General features: G+C 43.2%; 1 protein-coding gene across 3 annotated transcripts in view; it reads right to left on the minus strand.

Moving 5' to 3' along the window:
- LOC307203205 (ubiquitin carboxyl-terminal hydrolase 22-A) overlaps window positions 1-14,278 on the minus strand; it is a 110,668-nt gene that overhangs the window by 29,360 nt on the left and 67,030 nt on the right. The gene's annotated exons all lie outside the window — the stretch shown is intronic.

Below are 14,278 nucleotides of genomic sequence, written 5' to 3' on the forward strand. Positions count from 1 at the left end.
CCTCCTGGCTCAAGAACCCTGTCCCCTTTCTTTCTGACACTTACACACACACACCAGGAAGCAGTTGTGCCCCCTCCCACCATTAACACCCAAAAGAAACAAAAACAGTAAAACTACAAACTGCTTGATTTGCTAGAAGAATATGTATCAGTTTGCTGCCGTGAGAGGATCACCAAAAACATTCCGTGGCTGCAGGCATAAGGCTATATTATGTTACTGAACTGCATCCGTAGGTATCCACTGGCTTATTGTGGAGTAGGTGATGTGGGCAGTGGATTACACCCAATAGTATCTTGGAACTGCAGTCATATCTTGTAAATCCAACCATGCTTATAGAAATGGAGATCACCAAGTGGATGTCAAATCCTGGCATAGACATATCAAACATATATTCACTTGTTCTGCTTTTTTAAAAGGATTCTGAGAACCAAACACTGGAATAAGAATTGCTTAAGATTAGTGACGTTGAAAAGGGACGCAGGTGGCGCTGTGGGTTAAAGCCTCAGCGCCTAGGGCTTGCCGATCGAAAGGTCGGCGGTTCGAATCCCTGCGGCGGGGTGCGCTCCCGCTGCTCGGTCCCAGCGCCTGCCAACCTAGCAGTTCGAAAGCACCTCCGGGTGCAAGTAGATAAATAGGGACCGCTTACCAGCGGGAAGGTAAACGGCGTTTCCGTGTGCGACTCTGGCTCGCCAGAGCAGCGATGTCACGCTGGCCACGTGACCCGGAAGTGTCTCCGGACAGCGCTGGCCCCTGGCCTCTTAAGTGAGATGGGCGCACAACCCCAGAGTCTGTCAAGACTGGCCCGTACGGGCAGGGGTACCTTTACCTTTACCTTTTTAGTGACGTTGAAAAGGACTGTGGCAATAATTCAGTTGTGAACAGTTGTGGTTGAGAACTGGAACTTGCTATCTTCTCTAGTGTGGAAGTGCATTCCTTTACCTTGCAGTTGGGTTAAGAGACAGGGTATCAAAGAGAGATAAATTCAAATCCAGAACTTTGCCCTCCAACTGCCTCTCTCGTGTGATACCCAGAAAGTTTCAAGAAAGAGAAGCTGGTACCCATATAACAAAGGGAATGGTGTGTTTGGATTTCATCTATATCTACAACTCGCTCTTTAAGAAGGAAGGAAGGAAGAAAAAACGAACGACAATGTCTCTCTCATACAACTTTATGTATTATTATATCTGTGTCAATTCTATGTATTTTGAACTATTGATCAAAGTACTGCAAGAACTCTGGCTAATGCCTCCACCTTGAATTGACAATCATTGCTTACATAATGCAACAGCTCTAGTGAGCTTAGTTTTTGCTTTTAGAGTAGAGGTTATGATGCTGCAGGTTCACAGATGTCTACCAGCCCATGAGGATACAATGTGATAGCACTGCTGAGATTGTTCAAAATACTAAAGGCTCTTGCAATACACAATAATGTGTTTGAAGAGCCCTTTAGCTTTCTTCACAAGGAGGGTGTGTAGCTTGTTGCTAGGTTACTGCAGACTGAAGACAGCAAATCACTGTGCTGGATTGTATACAGAGCATCAGTCGATGGATACTCAAATCTTCCCCAAATCATTGCCATTAGCAGAATATTGCCATCCTCTCCAACCTAACTGACAAGACACTAGTTCATCCCCAAAGACCAGCCATTACCTCTCTCTCTCCCCCTCCTTCCCGGCACTAGTATAACCTCTTGTACAATGGTTTATTCTTCACTGTGGTTTATGGTACAAACATTGCAAATGCAGGTATATTTTAGTTCATGTGTGTTGTGTGCCTTTGAAACAAGGAAGGTCCGAGGTATAGTATATAGCGAAGAAAAATCTCTGCACGCGTGCACAAACAAGTAAATTTATGAAGGGTGTGAAGAAGAGAACAAGTTTTATCTAATAAAAAGAGCTGGGGGAAGGCAGTATTGCAGAATTCTATTTCTGTAACAAATCCAAATTCTTCAGCCAGAAAATAAACAAGGCAATTAAAAATTATTTATCCAAACCTGGCACATTTGCAGGAGTAGTAAAAAGGACATACAAACCAAATGATGGATGCAAAATGAGAAAGTCAGTGTAAACCCTATCCACATTCTCCCAGCCTTTGCTAGAGGTAGCTAGGCCTTTGTGTGTATGGGGTATGTGGCAACAGCACAACAACCCAGGCTCCTATGATCCAGCTACAAAGACAGTGAGGCTTCAGAGCCTGTCCATTTCCCTCTCTGCCACACTGTATTAGATGGCATAATCACTTCCTGTTTTTAGAGCATCTTCTGCCCTAATCTTGTTCTTCCAAAGGAGAAAAGGGCAAATTAGAAGCAGCAGTTTCAAGAAACAGGAAGTGATGGCATGATGTGCAAGAGGACTGTAGGTTAAAAGTCAAATCAGGCCAACCTTGAGGTGAGAGAGAGAAAGAGCATGTTTATGCGTGTCTGAAAGCCCACGAAATCATCATATTTTCGGTACTCAGGAAACAGCACACATTTACATGTTTTCTCCGTAAGCGCTTAAAAATAAGACAAGACTAAAGTTGAGTTTCAAGAAACCACAAGCCCACTTTCATTTATCACCACCAAGATTTCTAAATCTCCCTTGACAAGTCATTTCCCATGATTCCACAAACAAACACAGTACTGTACAGAAGAATATTGGAGTAGAGCCTTAATATAAAATGTACTTCTTACGTATTTTGAAGTGTTGTAAAGCTTGTACAGATAGTTTTTGGCACATATTTATTGAACATTGTTTTATTATACATGCTGGTGGCTACGTCTGCTTTAGTACTGGTTGATCTCCTTGGTATCATTTCATTAAAATTTACACGTTTAATTTGCCCCACATCTAATGTAAGTTCATAATATTCAATTTTTTTTAATTCTCATAATAACTTTGTGAGGGAAGGCACAAAAGGCGGCAACACTTTTGCCCTGGCCCCAACAAGCGACTGCCAATGTGCAGGTCCTTTCGGACCCAGAAGAGGGCAGAACAGGGACATTAACAGGGTGGGGCAGGCTTATTTGCGCCCCGCCGATGCTCACGGGGCTAGGAACGGAACCCCTGCACAAAATGTTCGCCGCCTGCGTTATTATTCAGGTACAGCTTAATAAGTTAACCCTAAGCAATACAGATGTGCCCAAGATGCCACACGATGAATCCATGGCTTAGCTGCTGTTTCAGTGAAGGCCACCTAGATCTAGGCTCTGCTGCTGTCCACTGAAATGCATTGCTTCAAACATGCTGTGATAGAAGGTCCACAGTTACAATCTGATCGCCGTGGCAACAGTTGACCTGCTTTCAGAAGTTCTTCTGGTGTTCATTTTTGTTTGTTTGTGGGGTGGCAGAGAGGAACCTTGGGTTCTGATGGAGGTTCTTGTGGTCACATGGCAGTCCGATAGACTGGTCACAATGTAGCCTGTAACACACACAAAAACAGAAGCTTTAGACACCATCTTATCTCATCAGTTCATATTTAAAGAAGAATCTAGAATTAAAGGTTGTATCCAATTAAGCTGTTCTAAGTAAACCCACTGAAAGTAATGGAACTAAGTTCACAATTTCCATTCATTTCAATGAGTCTGCTCAGAGCATGACTAATGTTGGATACTACCCTAAATCTTGAACTTACTTGGGAAGGAGTTCAAACCTGGATTACAATAGGGAATCAATAAGTGGAGGAGGTACAGCACACACTTTGAGACCTCACCTGAGAAGAAAACATATATTCAGTTAAGTTTAATATTACACAGCAGAACAACTGACTTCTTAAAATGACTACCATCCTTACCTTGGGGAAGAAATAGTCAAAATTCATGCTGGCAGTCAGTAGTGGGAATGGCAGAAACTCTCCTTACATAGAACTCCTGAAGCAGAAAGAAAGGAAGCCAAAGCAAAACTTGGTAATTAAACAAAATGCAAGTGTGTGTTGGTGCAGCACTGGTCTGTGCAATATACTTACGCCATTAAACTAACCACACTGTGCAGCCTATCACAGTAACCGTGAGAGGATTTTAAAGATGATGTTTGATGTCCCCTGCAGCCTGAGTAGACAAAACCATGTAAATATGCTTGCTGTACATCACCCATGAGAGTGCCACAACTGGAAACTGTAATTCCAGATGAAAGTTATGAGGAAGTCCATCTTTGCTTGCTCCCATTGTTCTCAGTCGCAGGTATCTCTAGTGATGTTAAGAGGGCTGAAAACATTCTGTGCAGGTAGTGGAAGGCACTGAGTGGGTTACGCTCAGGGCTTAAACAATTTCTATGGGCTGGATTCAAATGAATAGCTGTGCTAAATGGAAGCCAGAAAAACCAGTTATGCTGGCACAACCAGGGCCTCCTCCCGAATTAGCTGGTGGGAATCAGACCCCCCACACACAGTGTACAGGGGGAAGAGAGGGGAGATAATTCTGTCTGGCAAGCAGAAATACTTGCATTGGCAGAACAATTTAAATAGTGTGACGCTGAATTCCACCCAATTAGTTCACGAACTAATACATTTCTATGTTCCTAGGTTGTCCCCCAAGTATGCAAAAAGAGGAAGCCATCACTGTTAGAAAACACTTTTTCACAATACATAAGCCTGGGAAGAGTATTCAATGCACCTTAAAACTGAAGGACTTCTGTTCTCAGATTTCAAAGCTAGTTCAAGAAAATCAGATTTCACAATCTGGGCTATAGCTGACCTAAAGTCACATAACCGCTGCTCATTCACCTTTGCTACCTTATTTTAGCTGGCAATAGATCACTTAACACACTGAAGACAGGTACATGTTTTATGGCAGTCTGGTTCAAGTCCAATCATCACCACCACTTGTAGTCCATCCAATATGATTCCACAACAGAGTAACCACTGCTTACCATTTCCATTTCTTTATACACTATCAAGGCTGGTCTCCAACAAAATGCTTGCTGGTGCCTGTGTGCATCTCTGCAGTTGTAAATTAATTACCATGTATCTGTAAATGTTTTGATTTATGGAATTATTCATGCAATAATCTGTGGAAGAGCATCATTTTTAGTCACCTGAATACATCATTCACTTGTTGGCAAGATGCAATTCTGTGCTTCTGTAAAGGATTCAAAAGTTTTGGCCATACACCAAATCAGACCACTGGTCTATCCAAGTCATTACTGTCTACTTTGACTCACGGTGATTCTCCAGGGTGTCAGGCAGTGGCCTTTCCAAGCTCTGCCAGCTGGGGACTGGACCTAGGACCTTTTGTATACAATGGAGATACTCTAACCCTTGAATTATGGCTACCTCTACAAATTCATTATTTGTTTAGTTTCACACAGGACCATCAGTCCAGAGACTTAAAAAGCTCAAGCTATTTCCTCCAGGGAATGCAAGGTGTATTTTGTGATGTACTAAAGGCTGTAATTATAGGTCTGTTTACCTTATTAACAGCACCTTTTTGCTCCACTTGTGCAAGTATGCCCAGTTTCATAAATTTCCCATAGTTGAGATAAGCAGGGCAGTAAGTACGAAACATGACATCTCCCTGGCACAGTCCTGAGTACAACATAGCAAGGGGAGAGGAACGCGTCCATGGGTTTTAATTGAAATAAATTGAACAAAAAAAGGGTATGCTGTTTTATAAAAATTCCTCATGCAAATGCTGCTATTTCTCAACACCCATTTTTTGTTTATAAAGATTTTTGTTGAACTTGTGGGTCGACAAATTCACTTGTCATGCTGGTGAGCTCACACTGTGCTTTACAGCACCGTCAAAGATCATTATGCCAAAGACAAAACTTTGCCCTCGGGGTCATGGCAACCTGAATTTTGGCTGGATACCAAGGTCAGCCAAACTTTGTGCATCCCTGGTAAATAGTTTAGATTTTAAAATGTTCCCAAAAAACTACAGTCAATGTTAGAATAGTAATTAGCACATAAACTTCTCATGGGTTTATACAATTTAGGACTGTATTATGGACAATACAGCCTATCATAAAAAATAATTTCATAGCTGACTTTGGTGCATAAGGCCCTGACAAAACATAACATTGCATTACTAATTCCCTTTGTGTTCAATCAATTTTATTCTTCCTCCTCTGCATTATTCTGTTTAAATAACACTCAGAATTGGCATGACATCCAAACATATAGACATTACATGGCAACATGAATCAGAGGAGAGCAAGAACAGCTATATTCAGTATAAAGCATTTTGGACAGCTCCTTGTTCACTGATATCCACAATCACAAAAGACATCCACCAATGCATTGCCTCCATATTTCTCTCTTGTGGTCAGACATTTTCACCTTCTTCTTCCTTGGTTACAGCACAGACCTGATGTTCATGACTTAACCATGGTTAAACAACTGGAAGTGAGCTGTGGGGTCACAGGTTTTTCTTAATCACTACAACCACCACTGGCCTTAATCAACCTTTACCAATAAAGGACACAGTTGAATGAAGTAATGAACAACTCCACCATTCTTCGCAACAACACAACAAGGCTAAAAAGATGGTCACACTTTGGCTGATAAAATATTAAAGGTCCTAAAATCTGTAGACCAATGGCTTGAAGATACAGCAGGCATTAAGTTCCCATATTCCAGCCCATACAAAGCCTTCTGCTAGAAACAGTGGAGACAGTTAAAGTTTGCGGCCCTCAGCAGTATTGTAAATCAATACTAGAGGAGCTCTGCAGTGACCTTGCATCTAACTGTGCGCCTTCATTTAAAATCAATCCCAAGGCAGTTTAACAGCACTGGACTAAAGGCACAGCAGGGTGAGCCTGCAAAAGCAGTCAGCTAGACAACACGGTTTCATAACGTTGCTTAGGCTGTTCTCAACAAAAAAATGTGTAAAAGAATAAGCTTCTTCACCTTCCTCAGTAAATCTGAGAAATAAAAAGTATACCCCAAGTATTTAAGGCTCCATTCCATGCCTCCATGCTTCAGAAGCATTCCTGATGGCCACCAAGGGCACAGGATTTGCATTTTTGTCTCGGATAGCCAGGAGATGAGGATGCAGCATGCAATTCAAGAGACAGGACCCAGGATCCCTTGCAGTGCTGCCATTCCAGAACCAAGCTGGCCTTTGCAAATCAAAGGTGCCCCCAAAATCCATGTAATATTGCAAGGAAGCCTGTGAGCACACTGGTTAGAGATGATACAGTTTGAAACTGGGATCTTCAGCGTACAAATAGTGTGCTATGCCACTAAGCTACAGCCAGTGTTAGAAATCCCCCATGTGCCAATGCGTTTTGCGACTGTCACAGTTCCAATTGCGACCATATGGCAATCTCTGGATGCCAGATTGGCAACTGACATCTCCCTCTGGCTGCTCCCTCCAGCTTTCTTAAGCACGTAAACAGAACTGCTTATTTATTGCATTTATAGTGCACCTTTTTCTCCAAGAAGTACATGGTTCACCCCCTTCCTCAGTTACATCCCTACAACGACCCTGTGAGGTAGATTAGGAGGCTGTGACTGGCCCAAGGTCACTCAGGGGGTGTCATGACTAAGTGGGGATTTCAACCCTGATCTCCCAGGTCCAACTCCGACAGTCTAACCACTGCACCACACTGGCTTCCTAGAATACCTCTGCTATGGGGCAGCTCTATAAATTAAGCAGGTAAATAAGTAAGTGGAAAGCAAAATGTCACTTAGAGAAGGATGTGAAATAATTTCCAGGAGGCTTGAATTTGTTTTATTCAGGATTGTTTTATTTGATGTTTTCATTTGTTCTAAGCTGCTTTTGAATTCTTTTCTTTAAAATATAAAGCGGTATAGAAATGAAATTAATAATAATAAAAAATCTCATTACAAAAAATGAGACACTCCATTGTGGCAACCATAACCTAGGTTTAAAGTACTGGGACTGAGAGAGTTAATACTGGTTTTAAAAACCCCTGCAAAGATGAGTGGGGAGTCTGCAAGCTTTGACAGAGGGAAACATTTTGGTAGAAACACAAACAAATAATGACTTCCCCCTGGAAAAAAATCAGGTTAAAATATTAAATGTGCAATAATAGTTGAGGAATATGTTGTGCTTCTATTATTACACTGAAACTAGAGCAAAGAGAGCGAAGAGAGATTCGTGGCTAGTTCCTTTATCCTGATAGTGTGCAATTGGCAGTAGCAAGGTTAAGAATAATGGCAGGGTCAATGCAGAGGTAATTAGGGTAATCCAGTCCTTTCTCTGACAACAAGCAGCAACAAGGCACTTATTTAGGGAGGGAATACTTAGGTGATTATTAAGAACTTCAAGTGCCATTGAAAACACTGATCACTGTAAAGTGCTTCACTAAGAACCCACAAGGTGCTCAAGGAAATCTGAGCACAGGAGTCACTCTTCAAGGCAAAGGGTTAGTTCAGAATCACAACTAAAGTGCTAGAACATTTTGTTACCAAGAAAGCTAGATGGAGACAAACCCTTCCACAACAGTGCCAGAAGTAACCACCCCAAAAGCCAAAAAGGCACAAAGGTCTGAAAAAGTGCCTGTTACTAGAAATCAGGCACTTCCAAACTGGTCTTGAGTTGGCAGGTGGCCTCACCTACAAGGATTACATACATGTGCAAATAAGACGTATGTGGTTGCAGACAGATGAACACAACTGTGACACAAAATGAGCAAGCTCTATGCCAAAATATACTGGAACTGGGAGAAAGGGTTAACTAGAAGGCGGAGTCAACACAATGACTTTCCCCCCTCTTTGGCCCTGGGAAGAACTTTACTTCAGGATGAGAACAGAAATTGCGTGGCGGCGCAGCGGCAGCCCCCATTAGCTAAAGTACCTCAGGTTAAGAACAGTTTCAGGTTAAGAACAGACCTCCAGAACAAATTAAGTTCTTAACCCGAGGTACCACTCTACCTGCTAATGGGGACTAGGAAACATATTGCCTTGAGTCTCCAGTTTTAGGAAAAGAATGAGGAGCCTGTGTTACTCAAGGTAAGAGAGAGATAAGAGAGAGCCAGTTGGCCTTCTGGATGTCTAGCTTTATTTCATTTAATTCATTTCTATACTGCTTTATATTTAAATAATAATAATCTCAAAGTGGTTTACAATCCAGTTTAAAACATAAAATAGAACATTATGAATTATCAAAATAAAGTATTGCACATAAAGATCAAATACAAAATACACATTTAAAGCAGTATGATTAGCAGGAAAACTTAGAAATATCACAGACAAAAATCAAAGACAAAAATACAGTGAAACTACACAAAACAGCATTATTAGCGACAAAATAACTCAAATAAGAACTGCACCCATGCTTCCTTCACCTGAGTAACCTCTCCCGAATACATCCTTAGCAATTTCCCACATACAAACCTCATTCTCAAGCGTTCCTGCCAACCATACAGATAACACAGCTAATGCCCAGCCAACCATTTGTTGCAAAGCGTATGTCTGGTCGACAAAAATCCCTAGCAGTATTAAACATAATTTACAACTATCTCTTTCACCCACCTCCATTTAGGGCTATATCATACAAACAGCAACTTAATCACTCCCTCCCAGACATGGCCTCACTCTATACCTCAGCTGCCACAGTCAAGTGAGGCCAATATGCATTGAAAAGTGTGGTGCAAAGTTGGGGAGAGGAAAGGGTCCCCACTACCCTTAACAACAATGGGAATGGGGCTGGGCTGCAGGAAAATCCCAACTCCAACTCCTCCTCCTCCTCTCCAGAAAGAGTGTGTTCTTCTAAGCTGCCATCTGAACAGGACTGATGAGCTAATTCCTAATTACTGCTGCGTTCAGACTATGTACTAGCTTGCTTCTTTTATTGACAGGTCTATCTGATACTTCCATGGAACCATTTTGCTTGTTTCAACAATGCTACCTATATGCTCCAACCTGCTAGTATAGAGAATATTATATGATTCAAAATTCTTCCTGGTACAGAGCTCTTCTTTTTCTCTGAAGCTCCCTGGGTGTGGTGGCTGCTTTCTGTTTTTTCGCCTATTGTTACTTATTTGTATAAACACGTTGCTTTTCCTTCCACGGGGCCAGAATGGTTTGTCTTGTCTTCTCATATTGAATGAGGTTACAAGGAGTGACTGTTTTAGACAGCAACTTAATGTATCATCCCAAAGACCTATGGTTTACAAAACCATATTATTCTGTTTTATAAAATACATTGATCTAAACTGGAAAAGGAGGCAGGGAATTCATCTACAGAATTCATATCTAGAGAAAAGCATGTTTGAAGTAGAACCTGGAGCCATCCACTCTCAGACCTGACCCTTGGTTTCTCAAGATGGGTAGCTTAATCAGCTGTGCAGGTTATGAGCAGGTGTCCACACATTGAGCAGTCCTATTGCAGTAGCAAACAACAAGAATTTCCCCATCTGTTCAGGGCTGAACAAGACTACGATAAACTTGCTGAACTATGCAAACCTGGAAAGCAACCTAAAACTAAATCCTAAACCACAAAACCTGGATTATGCAGCACTATACACTCTAACCCAGGCATGGGGAATCTTTGGCCCTTCTTATGTTGCTGGACTGCAACACCCATCACCCCTGACCATTGGCCATTCTTGCTGGGGCTGATGGAAGTTGTAGTTCAGCAACATATGGAGGGCCAAAAATTCCCCACACCCGCTCTAACCTCAAACATGTAAAGCACAAGAAGCAGATAAAGCTTCCATAGAAATCCCTTGTGTACCGTACTGCCAAAAATCACTAGGCTATCAAAATTCCTGGCACAGTGCAGATTGTCCTATGTGTGTGCCTACATAGAGCAAGCCTACAGGTAGTATGTAAACCGTTTATCCTCTTCTTTAACATCTTGGCTCCCAGCCTCTTTACTCCATGCTGGAGCAACTCACAAGCTGCATGGAAAGGCCTCAAGGTGTCAGTGTAGCTGTCACTTAACTTGGCGTTCATGTGTAAATGTTGCAAAGCGCACCATAGCTCAGCTTAGGAATGGTTTGAGCGTTGCTCAGAGAGGGACACAAATCAAAGCACTGCATGCCTTGGAGGTCTGCACCCTGCATAACAAAAAATTCCAGTGTCAAAGACAGCTATACAACTGCATAAAGACCGTAATGGTAACTGCTACTATAAACTATTATCTATGTAACTGATCAGCCAGCACTTGTGAGCCTTTTGACCAAATGTGGTAAGGCTGGCCTAGCTAGTAACACCTTGTAGCTCATAAGCCTATGTAAGGGCCCAGTTGCAGGAACTGTGGGCAAGTTATCATACTGGAGTTGATGTTGCAACATGAACACTCGACTGTAGGGCTGGTCAATGTTAGATTTTCAACACTGCCATGTATCACCAGCCAAACATTGTGCTTTGGTGATAAACCACAATGTTGAAGCAAGCTGCACTAGCCTCAGCTAGCGAGGCACAGGGTGAAACTGCCTCAGCTCTCATTGCGAGAGCTGAGGCGCTTTCACCCCAGCGCCTTGCAGGCTGGGGCCAATGCAGCCAGCCCCAGCCTGCTGCTCAGCTGAGGGGGGGGGGAGGGGCGGAAAGGCTCCTGCCCCCAGCTGAGCGAGACCCAATGTCCTTGCCACTCACATGCAAGCAATAGGGACCACGGGGCTCCTTTCTGGGGCTCACTTGCCCCCCACTCCCCAAAGATAGATAAGGCAGTGATAGCTAAGTGCACAGAGCTCGCCAGGGTCTGCGTGTTTGACTGCCTTTGCCTGTGCGGGGGTGCTGCCTCTTTTCTCCTGGGGTGGTCATTTACCCAGGGAGGAAAGACGCAGCCCACCCTTCCAGGTGAAGTCCACAAGATGAGGCTGCTGGCAAGCACTGGGCCTAGAAGCACCATCGGAGAGCCCTTGCACTGCCTGGCTGAGCCCACCTGACCCTGAATGAGGGAAGCATGTGTCAGCCTTGGCAGGGCAGGGGGAGAGGTCTAACGGAGTCTGCACCTCCCCAGCTGAGCAGCTACAATCCTGCTCCTGCTTGCGGGCAGGCAGGATCTGGATCTGGGCTCTCTCAGCTGGGGTGGGGGAGCACTTTAACGGAGGGTCAGGGGCTTGGTAAAACTGCTTGGCTGAAGCAAGGGCAGTACGCGCTCCTCAGCCAAGCAGTTTAAAGAGGCAGAGGGAGGAACAAGTTGTATCGCGCCTCGCCAATATATCGCCCAGGAGAAGAGACCACTGAAGGGTTGCTTGCAATGCAAAGGTTCTTGAAAGTCAGCCATGGAAAAGCTGATGCATGCAACTTGGCAGGTGCTGTGTGGGTTGCATCAAATCACTCTGTATGGAGGCTGCCATTTAAGACAAGTGGCCGGCATGTCCCCACTTGCCACACAGAGCATAGTTTCCCCCCACCAAAAAAACACCACCACAAACCTTTCATTTTGCAGTTCACAGCGGCCCAAATGGCTGACTGCATGTAAAAAGGCAAAGGTAAAGAACCCCTGGCAGTTAAGTCCAGTCGCGAACGATTCTGGGGTTGCAGCGCTCATCTTGCTTTACTGGCCGAGGGAGCCACAGACAGTTTTTCCGGGTCATGTGGCCATCATGACTAAGCCGCTTCTGGCGAAACCAGAGCAGTGCATGGAAATGCTGTTTATCTTCCCGCCAAAGTGGTACCTATTTATTTACTTGCACTTTGACGTGCTTTCAAACTGCTAGGCTGGCAGGAGCTGGGACCGAGCAATGGGACCTCACCCTGTCGCGGGGATTCGAACCACCGACCTTCCAATCAGCAAGCCCTAGGCTCAGTGGTTTAGACCACAGTGCCACCCACGTCCCTTAGGATGTGCATGTAGGACCTTCCTAAAAAGCAACTTACAACAATCTGCAGATCATCACTTCTTCATACACATTAGCCACAGTTTGGGCATATCTGCACACAACTGATGAGTAGAAATACCTGTTACGGACTCAGCTAAGTACTGTGCTGGGAGGAGAAGCAGCGGTTTCAGAGGAGTGAGGCTACAGAGTACATGCAAGCACACCCTAAGTCTTTTAATTCTCATCTAAACATATGAGAAGTGGGGGGATGACAACGACGACCAAATAATATGAACTGTCCAGGAGATGAGATGCTTCAACTAGATTCTGAGGTACAGAGTAATCCTTTACTTGAGATATACCTTTCCTCCCACCCACACTGAACAAGTGACTCATTAAAAATCATAATAAAAGGCAGGTGTGGTACAGTTAACATTGTCCTGGGTGCACAGATAATTGAAGACACACAGAGTTCTGTGACTCACTGATTTATCACACAGTTGTTTCACCAGTTAAGTGAAAATATCTGCGTCAAAAAGTTGACTTTATAACCAATGGCCATATGTAACTGCCAAGATTCTTTCAATGATGCCTTAGCTCTGGAGGAGGGAGGAGATCTTCAGAAAGCTTCCCAGCAGTTTCCAGAATGAATGAGTACCACCACCACCACATGTGAGGCTTCCAAAATCCCACATAATATCTAGTAAGAGCCATCCCTTTAGGAATATTTTAGTTAGGTTAACAGTCATGTATCAATATTTCATTTGGTTTAAAAGAAAGTAAGTACAGCTAAAGGCTTCAAGCATATGCCCCTAGGAAGAAAATAATTGGAACAGATTGCAGATTAAATTATACCCCATTGTAACATACAAAGACACTCCTCCTCACTTTCAAATCCCCAAGTTAGGGATTTGAAAGTGCTAGGGGTTATATGATTAAGTTGTTTTCTATGTGAAGTATATGCATAAGTTTTCTTATAAAGGGTAAATGCTGTTGTGGCTGAATTAATCAGACTTTCTCACAAACAAATTTCATGAAGTTTAAATCTCACTCGGTCTTCAGGAGTCAGCCAAAGCAAAATTCCCTTCAGCAGGACATTTTTTACTTCAGTGAATCTGATGCTTGTAATCTTCAATTTCATGCTCGGCAAAATGTGTATGAGTAAATCAAGTTTGCTGGTCCTTTCTGAGTAGGATTTCTTCTACTCAGATTAGGCATCCAAAAGTGAAAGAAGCTAAAGAGATCTCATCAACCACTTGATTCCAACAATATGAGACATGCACTCCTGAAGAGAATTTAGTGTATTTTTAGAGGATTAAGATTGGCATAAATTGAGACATCCAACCATATTATACAGAGAGGGAAAACCTTCTTGCCCCCCAAGGGCCAGGAGCTGTGGGGAGAAAGTTGCGGTTGGTATATGCCAACGGACTTTGAGGAATGTAAACCTTAACAGGGAGGAAGCAAATTCAACAGGAGAAATCGGCAAAGAGTGCAGCATGGGTACTTCCACAGGTTGAACTGGAGATTTCTGTGGGTCACTCATGGCCCATGGGTTGTTGAGATGTCTATTTTAAAAAGCATTTTAAAAAGGATCATCAACTGAACCCTTCAAGCAGACCACT

The sequence above is a fragment of the Podarcis cretensis genome, assembly GCF_951804945.1.
Source record: "Podarcis cretensis genome assembly, chromosome: 14".
NCBI lineage: Eukaryota > Metazoa > Chordata > Lepidosauria > Squamata > Lacertidae > Podarcis > Podarcis cretensis.